Genomic DNA, 14,180 nt, shown 5'->3' with positions numbered 1-14,180 from the left:
GTGACTCTGATGCTGAACAATGTGACAACTGGTATCATCAAGCTGGTCTTGGTGTCAAGGTTACATAGGTACCTTCCCCCAATAGGCTTGCACCTCACACCACTGTGGACTATAGTGAAACACGTCTCTCCGAACTGAAAGAAGTTCGTCTTGCATTCAAGGCAGTCTGGTCAAGTTTTAGGCTCGGAAGGCAAACCGACCCATAGGTAACTATTTCAACAAATTCCCAAGGAACTGACTATCCAAATGGAGGGGACATGGAGAAATACACGGTGGAATTCAAGCTCAGTATCTCCAGTTTATGCAGACGCTTTCAGGACGATTCAATGCAGAGATGTTAAGGATGCCGTGAACAGATGTGTGGGGACTGCAGAAAGTGGATGCTATTTGGAATAAATGGTCACCAGAAGATCGAACAACAGGTCTCAGGGAGCTTTTATTAAAGTGTAAAAGGGCAAATCAGGTGTTGGTGACAAGGAACTGCAAACTGCCTTTGGAAAGATGTGGCAAGACACACTGTCACAGTTGGACTGTCAACCATGTAGAGAAAGAAACATTGAACTGGAGATTGAAAATCTTCTCAGAGAGCAACACAGCAAATCAAGGGAGGGTGATTAATAAAAATGCTAGAAAGAGAAACCTCTCCATAAAACAGGGAACTCAGTTCTTACAGGTTGAATGGAAAACACAGCAACACTCCATGGAATTGGGAATGTTTTTAAGCACAGTCCGGTCGTTTTTCTTCCACAAACCAGATCATGACTTGGTTAAATCCCTCGAGGGTGAATGCCATCACTGGATCAGTGACATCACAAAAATGGACAGGGATTATGCCAATAAATATTGCATTGATATTTTGAATATTATAGAGGAAGAAAATTAACAATATTTCACACGCAAACATCAAAATGAGTGAGGAATTCAGGGCTGAGTTTAAACTTCGCCTGTGTGGTTTCGCTGTGCAAAGATTCCAAGAGATGCACAGGAGGTTCATCCAGAAACACGACCCGCGGCAAAGACTGGAAAACATGAAGGGTCAATACTTAAATCTCTTCATGGATATTTACACAGAGCAAGATGAGAACCAGAGACAAGCAGAACGGTTTGCACAATCTTGTTTCTTGCCAGCTCTCAGAGACGCCACCCTCAAGGCTCTCAGTGTGAACATCGTAGATGATATGAAACAAAATGACACTGAGAGCAAGTACAGTCTCCGCAACAACTTCACTGTGGCCCTCCTGGTGTACCTGAAACAAAGGGATGCATTTGATGACTATCACCGGTATATCACTGACCTTGAGAATTTGGCCAAAGACTGGCTCCATCAGCAGGTTATTGAACACTGCAAGACACAACGTGATGGAGAGAGAACGTTTACCTGCCTGGCTAAAGGAATCCTCACACAGATCACTGGGAAAGCTAAAGAGATTGTTGAGGATGCAGTGATGCAGAACTTTGCTGGAAATGCTCAGAGCTTCCTGGACATGTTTGTTGAAAAGTTAAAGACCAGGATCTCAATGCCCAAAGATGAAATGAAACTCGTTCTGTTTCACAGTGACGTTGATGGCAAGAAATGGGCAGAAGCAGTTCTGCCATCTATTGAAGAAGTGGAGCAGAGACTCCTCAGTGAGGTAACAGGCTGGGATGTCCAAGCAAAGATTGAAGAATTATCCATTAAACCCAGCGATGAGTTGTTCAAAGGGTTATTCAATTGTACTAAGAAATGTCCTTTCTGTGGGGTTTTCTGTGATTCAGAGACCTCGGTACACTCACAGCACTCTTGTAAGCAGCACAGACCTGAAGGTCTGAGTAGATATCGCTCCATAAGGAGCAAACGTCTTGTAACTGACGTCTGCACAGCTCTAGTCGCAGGTAATGCATTATTTAGAAATGAGGACACAAATGGGGAATACATACCCTACAAGGATTACCAAACCGTCAATAATTACTACAAATCATGGACCATCCAACGGGAAATTTCCGCACAGGCAGCATCCTATTGGAAGAAGGTTTTCTACACTTTCAATGAGCAGTTTGCTGAAAAATACAAAGCAAATCCTGCAAAGATCGATGAAGCCTGGAACATTGACTGGGATGTAGTGAGGGGAGATCTGAATAAGACGTATAACACAAACATTCAGTCTTGGTGAGGTGCCTTTACATGCCATCACTCAGTTAGAGGTAGAAATAGTCTACTTTCCTATAAAAGAAATGGCAGAGAAAATCACTCAACATTAAAATTCAAATCTGATTATAAATCACAAATCATAAAAGCAGAGCAGGGAGTTTCAACCAATTCTTATTAAAATTGCTTTTGCAGAAGTAACCAAAAAGGTTGCGGGCAAAGCTGTAGACTTTGTCTGTATGGACTTCAGCAAACCTTTGATAAAATTCCGCATGGTGGCTGTTCCAGAAGGTAAGATCGCATGGATCCAGGGAGAGCCAGCTGACTGGACAGAGAATTAGCTTCATGGAAGGAAGCAGAGGTGGTGGTGTAAGGTTGTATTATGAACTGGAGGCCTGTGACTAGTGATGTGCCCCAGAGATCCGTGCTGTTTGTGCTTTATAAGAACATAGAACAGGACAACACAGGAACGGGCCCTTCAGCTACAATCTTTGTGCCAAACATGGAACCTAGCTACACTGATTTCATCTGCCTCCATAACCCTCCATTTCCTGCAAACCCACGTACCTATTTAAAAGCTTCTTAAACATCGCTATCATATCTGCCTCCAGCAGCACCCTTGGCAATACGTTCCATCTACCCACAACCTCTGTGTAAAAAAAAAACTTGCCCCACATCTCTATTATATTTCCCCTCTTGCCTTGTAGCTACGTCCTCTGGAGTTGGACATTTCCACGCTGGGAATATAGTTGTGACTGTCTACCCTATCTATAATTTTATATACTTCCCCTCAACCTCCAACATTGCAGAGAAAACATTGTTTATTAATGATTTGGATAAGGGGATTGAAGGCTTTGTGGCCACGTTTACAGATGATGCTAAGATATGTGATGGGGCAGGCAGTGTAGAGGAAGCAAGGGCTCTGCAGAAGGACTTGGACAGGTTAGGAAAGTGGGCGAATAAAATTCAGTATAGCAAAGTGCGGAGTCATGCATTTTGGTAATAATACAAATAAAGATTATTTTCTAAATGGAGAGAGAATCCAGAAATCAGAGGTGTAAAGGGACTTGGGAATGCTGGTGCAGAATTCTCAAAAGTTAATTTGCAAATCAAATCTGTAGTAAGGAAGGCAAATTCAATGCTAGCATTTATATCAAGAAGACTGGAATGCAAACACAGAGGTGTAATGCTTAGGCTCTATAAGGCACTGGTCAGGCTGCATTTGGAATACTGTGAGCAAATTTGGCCCCATATCTGAGGAAGGATGTGCTGGCTCTGGAGAGGGTCCAGAGGAGGTTTACGAGATTGATCCCAAGAATGAGAGGGTTAGCATATGATGAGCATTTGACAGCACAGGGCCTGTACTCGCTGGAGTTTTGAAGGTTGAGGGCGGGGGGACCCGATTGAAACTTACAGAATGGTGAAAGGCGTAGATGGAGTGGATGTGGAAAGGATGTTTCCACTGGTAGGAAAATCTAGGACCAGTCATAGCCTCAGAATTTAAGGGGCTTCTTTAAGAAAGGTGAGGAGGAACTTCTTTACTCAGAGGCTAGTTAATCTGTGGAACTCATTGCCACAGAGGGCTGTGGAGGCCAAGTCAGTGGATATTTTCAAGGCAGAGATGGACACATTTTTGATTAAAACGGGTGACAAGGATTATGGGCAAAAGGCAGGAAAATGGGATTAGGAGGCAGAGATCAGCCATGAATGAATGGCGGAATAGACTCAATGGGCCAAATGGCCTAAATCTATCCCTATAACTTGTGAACATGTGAATCCAAGTATATCCAACCTCTCCCTGTAGCTGAAACTCTCTAATCCAGGCAGCATTCTGGTGAACCTCCTCTACCCTCTCCAAAGCCTCCACATCTTTACTGTAACGGGGTTACCAGAACTACAGGCAATACCCCAAATGTCCAACTGCCTGATATCCTGACTCTTATATTTAATACCCCTAGCAATGAAGGCAAACATACCGTATGTGTCCTTTACCACCCTATCTACATGTGCTGCCAACTTCAGTGAGCTATGATCTTGGACTCCAAGATCCCTCTGCATATTAATGGAGTTTAAGGATCTTGCCATTAACTGTATACTTTCCTTACATTCAACCTCTCAAAGTGAAACACCTCACAAATGCTCAGGTTAAACCTCATCTGTCATTTCTCTGCCCATTTCTGTAGCTGATCTATATCCCATTGCATCTTCTGACAACCTATCTTGCTGTCTGCAACTCCTCCAAATTTGGTATCATCAGCAAACTTACTCACAAACCACCCGCATTTACCTCCAGGTCATTTTAGTTTAGTTTAGAGATGCAGCACGGAAACAGGTCCTTTGGCCCACTGGGTCCCAACGACCAGTGATCCCCACACATTAACACGACCCTACACCCTGCGGACAATTTTACATTGATACCAACCCAATTAACGTGTACGTCTTTGGAATATGGTAGGAAACTTAAAATCTTGGAGAAAACTCACGCCGGTCACAGGGAGAACGTACAAACTCCGTACAGACTAGCTCCCGTAGTCAGGATCTAACCCAGGTCTCTGGGGCTGTAAGGCAGCAGCTCTATCACTACACCACCAAGCCGCCCTTATTTATATGGATCACAAACAGCAGAGGTCCCAGCACAGATCCCTACGGAACTCCACTTGTCACAGACCTCATGTCGGAATATCTACCTTCCACCACAACCCTCTGAATAGGCCAGTTTTGAATCCATACGACCAAGTCACGGTGAATACATGCATCTGAATCTTTTGGATCAGCCTACCATGAGGAACCTTATCAAAAGCCTTACTAAAATCCAAGTATACAACATCCACTGCCCTGTTTTATGTTCATCTTTAGATTTGTATTATGTGCGGGGGGGGGGGTGGGAGAATGTTTTTCATCTCTCCTCAACGGAGATGTGAATATTTCCATGTCGTATCTCCATGTACACACTGCGGCCTAACATGGTGGAGCTGGCCGCCTCTTGCTGGAGACCGTCTTTGGGAGCTCCAACTGCGGGAGCCTGCGGACCTAACATCGCGGTGCTTGTGATCCCTGTCAGGAATTAACCTCGGAAGCTCCAACTGCCGGAGCCTGTGGACTTTAACATTGTGAGCTCATGCTCCGTAGTTAGGGACCGACTTAGGGAGCTCCAAGACGCAGGAGCTTCGACTGCCCTAACGTGAGAGTTTCGATCACTGGCTGCGGGACCTTCAATCGCCCCGACTCTGGATGGTTCGACTCCCCCACCGCGGGAGAAAAAGAGAAAAGAAGATAAGACTTTATTGCCTTCCATCACAGTGGGGAATGTGGAGGAGCCGCTGTGGTGGATGTTTATGCCAAATTTTATGTAGTTGTGTGTCTTGTTGCTTTTTATTGGTATGACTGTGGCAAATCAAATTCCTTGTATGTTACAAAACATAGTTGGCTCATAAATTACGAATATGACTATGATTACAAAGCCATGTTGACTATCCCCAATTAACCCATTCTCTTCAAAATGAAAATAAATCCTATCTCAATGAATTTTCGCAAATAGTTTGCCCGAGACTCACAGGCCTAGAATTCCCTGAGTTCTCTCTACTACCTTTCTTAAACTCCCACCCTTTCATCCCCACTCTCATCCTTACCCCAACCCACCCCTTTCCTCCCCCTCACATACCCTCACTGCCCCTCCCCTCTTCACTCTCCCTCCCCCACTCTCTCCCTCCCCTCATTCCCTCCCTCACTCCTTCAAAACAGTAGTGCACAGTGTCATTCAATGGAGCTTGGAAAGAAATTATATTTTAAATAGTTCAATAGTGCTTTATTTGTCACGTATACAACTGCACAATAAAATTCATTTTGCATTATTACACGTGGTCATCCTGTGAGCTTGATGTACTGGAGCAGTTCCCTCAAACCAATGTCCCTGAACCTCGCCTCCCTTCCCCCTCCACTCACCTACCCCCCCATCCCTCTTCTCCTCTCTCCCCTCATCCCCTCCTCCTCTCTCCTCCCCTCACCATCCTTGTGGCCTGGGGACACCTGCAGCCGACCTTGAAGGCACTGGAGGCATTACCGTGGTTCACCCTCCTACCAGCCCTCGCTCTCCAGCTCCCTCCCGGTTACTCTGTCTACCGAGCTGTGGTGCGAGGTCCCACCGACGGCGAGACTCGGGCGCGTTCCCGGTCCCGCTGAAGATGGTGGTGGGAGAACTGAGCATGTTTGCCGGGAACGTCCCAGCCCGCTGCTTATTTAATTTGGCCGCAGCTAAGAAATGTATTTTATTTTATCCAAACTGTTAAAATAATAAATATTGCTTGGTATTAATTCACACATTCATAATTAGTTTGATTAGAGTCGTACAAAATGCCAATCAGCCCATCATGTTCATGTGGACCAGTGGGGACCCATCGCATTAATTCCACCATTAGCCTTCAATCACATAGTTTGATGTACAAAGGCACTTCAAGCGCAGCTTCTTTATAATAATACTATGTTAATCCTCATTTCTGCCCTATGTGTGGGCTCCTATATCAATGAGACCAAGCATAGACTTGGTGATCATTTCACTGAACACATACTTAGTCGAACTTGATTATGGGGTGAAGGCAGGAGAATGGGGTTGGGAGAGAGATAGATCAGCCATGATTGAATGGTGGAGTAGACTTGATGGTCCAAATGGCTTATGACCTATGTGCTCTCCCGGTTGCCAAACATTTTAATTCCCAGTCCCATACTGACCCATTTCTGTCCTGGACCTCCTCCACTGCCAGTTGTATGAATATTCATTTCTGCACTTTCAAGTAACTCCTGCATTCCCCACCCCCCCACCCCATACTCCCTCCCCTCGTCATCCTATCTAAATCTAAATGGCGTCAAGTTGGGAAAAGGGGAAGTACAATGGGATCTGGGGGTCCTTGTACATCAGTCTATGAAAGTAAGCATGCAGGTACAGCAGGCAGTGAAGAAAGCGAATGGCATGTTGGCCTTTATACGAAGAGGAATCGAATATAGGAGCAAAGAGGTCCTTCTGCAGTTATACAGAGCCCTAGTGAGACCACACCTGGAGTATTGTGTGCAGTTTTGGTCCCCTAATTTGAGGAAGGATATTCTTGCTATTCAGGGAGTGCAGCGTAGGTTTACAAGGTTAATTCCCGGGATAGCGGGGCTGTCATATGTTGAGAGATTGGAGCAGCTGGGCTTGTACACTCTGGAGTTTAGAAGGATGAGAGGGCTTCTCATTGAAATAAGACTGTTAAGGGTTTGGACACGCTCGAGGCAGGAAACATGTTCCCGATGTTAGGGGAGTCCAGGACCAGGGGCCACAATTTAAGAATAAGGAGTAAGCCATTTAGAATGGAGATGAGGAAACACTTTTTCTCACAGAGAGGTGAGTCTGTGGCATTCTCTGCCTCAGAGGATGGCGGAGGCAGGTTCTCTGGATGCTTTCAAGAGAGAGCTAGATAGGGCTCTTAAAAATAGTGGTCAGGGGATATGGGGAGAAGGCAGGAACGGGGTACTGATTGGGGATGATCAGCCATGATCACATTGAATGGCGGTGCTGGCTCGAAGGGCCGAATGGCCTACTCCTGCACCTATTGTCTATCCCACTAGTTCCACTTTTTGCTTCCCATGTAACCTTGTCATTAACACGTCTTCTCCGGCCATCAATGGACCATTATGGACTCCACCCTCCCTGAGGTCATCGGTTGCATCCCTGTTTACTCTGAAGAATGATTCTGACCCGAAATGTCACCTATTCCTTTTCTCCAGAGATGCTGCCTGACTCGGATGGAATAGGAATAGTTTATTGTCCCATGTGAGTAGGTACAGTGAGATTTTTTGCTTGCATACACCATGTATACAAATAGCCACCTACATTGCAGACAACGTTACAAAGCACGCCGGCTCCCCCATTTGTTGCCCGCTCCAACACCGTTCCCCCAAGCCGGTCCCCTTGTCATTTGTCCCCCCCCCCCCTCCCCAATTGTCCATTGTCCTCCCTCCCCTCCCCCCCCCCCCCCCCATCCCTCATGCTGAGTCCTCCATTGTTCTTCCACTCCCCATTCACAGTGGTCCTCACTCTCATCGACCATCGACCTTCGAGGCATCACCGCCGCCACGAGGCTTCACCTCCGCTGAGGCCCTATCATTGCGAGGCCTCACCGCTGGCGCCACCCCACTTCACGCCTCTGTGGTGCCAATCCGGGCCCCAGCCGCGGGTTTCTACCCCAAGGTTCCGGCCGGGCCCCGACCCGGGCTTCTATGTGGCGATCCGGGAGGCATCGAGACCATGGCGCCCCGATAAAGGATTCCGGCCGTGTTCCCAGTTTACAGCTGCAGCTCGTCAGGAAGCCTTCTAGCCACATGTATAGAAATGATATGTGGGTCATTCCGATGTGTTATTACAGTATTACGTGTCTACAGTAAATACCAACATCTGCAGTTCCTTCCTTCATACATCTGCAATGCTGGTTAACATTGTGAATTATCTCCATCAGATATGAGATTATTGCAAAGTGTAGCGGCAGATTTTCATATATTTTCGGGAAATTAACTCCCTAGTCACTATTTGGATGAGCAGGGATAAGGGGAATATGTTTGATGCGCATGCGATCTGTCTCACAGAGATCTTCAGAGCTTCTTCACAGATGTCTTCAAAAACGTAGTCCTTTGATTAATAAATGCTTTATTGTTGATAGAAAACAGTAAGATACATCTAAATTTCTTCTGACTCGTTACTACAATCTACATCGAACTTCAGCTATTACTTTAAACATAAGAAAACTCCTCGTGTCTCCGTAACACTGGCATGATCTGGCATGATCTCCTACATGGCTCGCCTGGTCCAAGGGTTAACTTTCTCCCTGGCTCGCTCCAAACTACACTAAAAACGAAACTTCTGCGCAAGCATTTAAGCTCCAAACACGCCCAAAAACACGTCATAAATCCCACCCACAATACAACGGGCAGTCTAAAATTTAAAGGCACATGCCATCATCAATCACATGCAAAACAGGCCAAATGGCCACTACACAAAGGTATCAAGGAGTGTGGTTATAATTGTATAGAACAGTTATGGTCACCTTGTTTAAGAAAGGGTATAGGATTATTGGAAGTTGTTTTAAATGAAATGACAAAGTGAATTCCTAGAATAAGATACGAATCACAAAATGAATCAGATTGTGCTATGAAATAATCCGTACTGTTCTATGAAAGGCTCAGGAAGTTCAATATTGTTTTATATAAACCTCAACATTCTGAGTGAAAAGGTAGCCTTATTAAACCTTACCCCTTTAACCTTAAACCTACCTCCTCCAGATCTTGATTCCTCTATCCTGGGTAAAAGACAGCATTCACCCTGTCTATTTCCCTCATGATTTTGACACCTCTACAATATCACGATCTAATTATGAGGATGTTGCCAGGATCTGAGCTATAGGGAGAGGTTATGATAGAGCTCCCGGCTGGCGTGGAGTCGATTAAGGCCAGACTCGGCCGGTGGCTCCCGTGAACAAGAACGAGCCCTGCGGTCGAGTGAGGAGAGACATCAGTGAGAGTGGAGGGGTGTCGGAGAGCCATCGCTTGCATGAATGCCTGCGGTTGGTCGGTCGGTCGGTCGAGGATGGGCCACAACAGCCCCGGCGGTCGGTGAGTGCTGGAGGTCAGTCAAGGACGGGCCGAATCAGCCCCGTTAGCCATCGAGAACAGAGCAGGACCCAACATTGTGGGCTGCCGAGAACAAAGAGGATCCTGGCGTGGTGGGTGGGGGTAGGAGCCGAAAGAACAAAGAGGGACCCGACATGGGGAGCCACAGAGAACAAAGAGAAGCGCGAGTTTCGGGCTGTATGGCTCCATAAGGCCTCAGCCTCCTACAAGTCATGGAATAAAGTCCTAACCTGCCCAATCTATTCTTATAAATCTGGCCCTTGTGTCCCAGAGTCACACAGCTTGGAAACTGACCCTTTGGCCCAACTTGGCCACACCGGCCAACATGTCCCTGCTACACTCTTCCCACCAGCCAACATTTGGCCCATATCCCTCCAAACGTCCTCCCCATGTACCTGTCTAAATGCTTCTTAAAAGTTGGGATAATCCCTGTCTCAACTACATCCTCTGGCAGCTCGTTACATACACCCACCACCCTATGTATGAAAAATCGACTCCTCTCATTCCTATTAAATCTTTTCACCTTTAAACTTATGTCCTCTTGTCAAGAATTATTCTGGGCAAGAATGTGCATCTACCTGATCTATTCCTCTCATGACTTTGTATACCGATGCAAGAACACCCCTCATCCTCCTGCGCTCCAAGAAATAGAGTCCCTGCCTACTCAATCTCACCCTATAGCTCAGACTCTCAAGTCTGGCAACATCCTCGTAAATCCTCTCTGTACCTTTTCCAGCTAGACCTTCTTTCCTATAATCATGTACCCAGAACTAAACACAATATGCTAAATGTGGCCTCACCAACCTCTTATATAACTGCAGCTCAAGACTGACAAGACTAAGGAGTAAATGGTGGACTTTAGGATGAGAGGAACACCCTGTCCGCTGTCTCCATCAATGGTGTGGATGTGCAGTTTACCAGGGAGCACAAATATCTTGGAGCATACCTGGACAGTAAACTGGACTGGCCCAGGAACGCTGAGGCCTTGTACAAGAAGGGACAGAGCTGGCTGTACATTTTGAGAAGGCTCCGCTCCTTCAATGTCTGCAGTATGTTGCAGATGTTCTATCAATCAGTGGTTGCCAGTGCCATCTTCTTTGCTGCCGTGTACTGGGGCAACAGGGTGAAGGCTGCAGATGCCAATAGGATCAACAAACTCATCAGGAAGGCTGGCTCCATCCTGGAGGTGGAGTTGGATTCATGGGTGGTGGTCTTGGAGGGGAGGATGCTCCTCAAACTGTGGAGCATCCTGGACAAACACAGAATGCCACAGGGAATCCTTCTTCCCTGTGGCTATCAAACTGCAAAACTCCTCTCCCTTTTTATCGTGGGGTAGACTGAGACTGAGACTGATTCTCTCCCTTCCCCAATCTTTGCACATCCCCAATCCTTTCCACTTGTCACTTTAATTTCATGTTTCATGTATTTTATGTTTTCATGACTGTTGGCAGATTGATTTTCCTCCTTGGATAAATAAAGTTCTATCGTATCGTTACTGCAACATGACCTCCTAACTTCAATACTCAATACTTTTTGACCACCCGATCTACCTGCGACTCCACCCTCACACTTCCCAGAGGCCTAGCATTCACTGTGTCGGTCCTGCCCATGTTAGACCCCCAAATGCAACACCTCACATTTCTCTGTATTAAATTCCATCAACCATTCCTCCACCACCTGGCCAATCAATCAAGATCCTGCTGCAATATTTGACAACCATCTTCACTACCTGCAAAACCACCTACTTATGTATCATCAGCAAACTTGCTGATCTTGCCAGATGTGTTCTCATCCAAATCTTTGATATAGATGACAAACAGTAACGGGCCCAGCCCGTTGAGGCACACTACTATTCACATGCCTCCAGTCCGAGAAGCAGCCTTCCATCTTCTATGAAGCCAATTTTCTACCCACACAGCTATCTCTTCTTGGATCCTATGCGATCTAACCTTCCAGAGCAGCCCACCATGTGGAACCTTGTCAAATGCTTTACTGAAGTCCATATATCCAACATCTACAGCTCATCAAACTTTTTGGTCACCTCTTCAAAAAACTCAAGCAAATGGTACAAAACCAGGCTGACTATCCCTAACCAGCCCTTGTCCATCCAAATACATGTATATCCCATCCCTCAGAATACCCTCGAGTAACTTTCCAACTACAGCCCACAAGCTCACTGGCTTCCTAGCATTTCCCCTTCAGCAAATCTTCAATAGAGACACAACCCTCCAGTCTTTCAGCACCTCTCCTATATTTAAAGACAACTCGTAAAAATTTAAACCAGGGCTCCCGCAATTTCCTCTCTCGTTTCCCACAATGTCCCCAGATATATCTGATCTGGCCCTGGAGATTTGTCTACCTTCATACACCATAGTACCATCACCAGCTCTTAGACCATAACACTGACGGCTCACAAGGCACTTCCATTTACTGCTCCAAGTTCCTCCATCCTCCTGTTTTTCTCATTGAGTAATTCTCATTGAGGACCTTGCCCATCTCCTGTGGCTCCACACAGAGTTGACTGCTTTGATTACTGAGATGTCCCACCCTCTCTCTCAGGTCACCCTTTTTCCACCTGCCTGCATTTGATCCATGATCATATTGAATGGCGGTGCAGGCTCAAAGGGCCGAATGGCCTACTCCTGCACCTATTTTCTATGTTTCTATGATCCATAACCCTCCAAATCTGTCCTATCCATGTACCTGTTTAACTATTTCTTAAACGATGGGATAGTTTCTGCCTAAACTACCTCCTCTGGAAGCTTGTTCCATACATCCACCACTCTTCGTGTCAAAATGTTACTACTCAGATTCCTATTAAATCATTTCCCCTTCACCATAAACCTATGTCCTCTGGGCCTCGATTCCCCGACTCTGGTCAACTTGAGCAGTTTAGCAAGACACAACCTGCCGCATACAAACCCACGCCGACTGTCCGTAATTAACCCATTTTCCTTACAATGTTCAATAGATTCAGGATTGGTTCCTGTGGATTGGAGGGTAGCTAATGTTATCACGCTTTTTAAGAAAGGCGGGAAAGAGAAAACAGGGAATTATAGACCAGTTAGCCTGACATCGGTGGTGGGGAAAATGCTGGAGTCAATTATAAAAGCTGTAATAGCGGCACATTTGGATAGCAGTAACAGGATCGGTCCGAGTCAGCTTCGATTTACAAAGGGGAAATAATGCTTGACTAATCTTCTGGAATTTTTTGAGGACGTAACTAGGAAAATGGACAAGGGAGAGCCAGTGGAGCTACTTTACCGGGACTTTCAGAAAGCATTTGATAAGGTCCCATATAGGAGATTAGTGGTCAAAATTAGGGCACATGGTATTGGGGGTAGAGTGCTACATGGATAGAAAATTGGTTGGCAGACAGGAAACAAAGAGTAGGGATTAACGGGTCCCTTTCGGAATGCAGGCGGTGACTAGTGGGGTACCGCAAGGCTCGGTGCTGGGACCACAACTATTTACAATATAAATCAACGATTTAGATGAAGGGATTCAAAGTAACATTAGCAAATTTGCAGATGACACAAAGCTGGGTGGCAGTGTGAACTGTGAGGAGGATGCTATGAAAATGCAAGATGACTTGGACAGGTTGGGTGAGTGGGCAGAGGCAGTTTAATGTGGATTAATGTGAAGTTATTCACATTTTTAGCAAAAACAGGAAGGCAGATTACAACCTAAATGGTGTCAAGTTGGGAAAAGAAGAAGTACAACGGGATCTGGGGGTCCTTGTTATTCAGTCAATGAACATACAGCAGGCATCAGGCAGTGAAGAAAGTGAATTACATGTTGGCCTTTATAACAAGAGGAGTTGAGTATAGGAGTAAAAAGGTCCTTATGCAGTTGTATAGGGACCTAGTGAGACCACACCTGGGATACTGTGTGCAGTTTTGCTCCCCTAATTTGAGGAAGGACATTCTTGCTATTGAGGCAGTGCAGCGTAGGTTTACAAGGTTAATTCCCGGGATTGTGGGACTGTCATATGCTGCGAGAATAGAGCGGCTGGGCTTTATACTAAGGGGCAGAAAACGCTGGTGGGTGTTGTGTACAGGCCACCTAACAGTAGTAGTAAAGTTGGAGATGGTATCAAACAGGAAATTAGAAATGCGTGCGACAAAGGCAAAACGGTTATAATGGGTGACTTCAATCTACATATAGATTGGGTGAATCAAATTGGCAGGGGTGCTGAGGAAGAGGATTTCTTGGAATGTATGCGGGATAGTTATCTAAATCAACATGTAGAGGAACCAACGAGAGAGCAGGCTATTTTAGACTGGGTATTGAGTAATGAGGAAGGGTTAGTTAGCAATCTTGTTGTACGTGCCCCCTTGGGCAAGAGTGACCATAATATGGTTGAGTTCTTCATTAGGATGGAGAGTGACATTGTTAATTC

At 45.8% G+C, this 14,180-nt stretch overlaps 1 pseudogene; it reads left to right on the top strand.

Moving 5' to 3' along the window:
* The first annotated feature begins 257 nt into the window (after window positions 1-257).
* On the top strand, window positions 258-2,930 carry LOC129715121 (interferon-induced very large GTPase 1-like; annotated as a pseudogene).
* The last annotated feature ends 11,250 nt before the right edge of the window (window positions 2,931-14,180 follow it).

Source organism: Leucoraja erinacea, unplaced genomic scaffold (genome assembly GCF_028641065.1).
Source record: "Leucoraja erinacea ecotype New England unplaced genomic scaffold, Leri_hhj_1 Leri_1024S, whole genome shotgun sequence".
Classification (NCBI taxonomy): domain Eukaryota; kingdom Metazoa; phylum Chordata; class Chondrichthyes; order Rajiformes; family Rajidae; genus Leucoraja; species Leucoraja erinaceus.
Note: the sequence above shows the minus strand (reverse complement) of the source record. Positions and strands in the feature narration are given on the sequence as shown.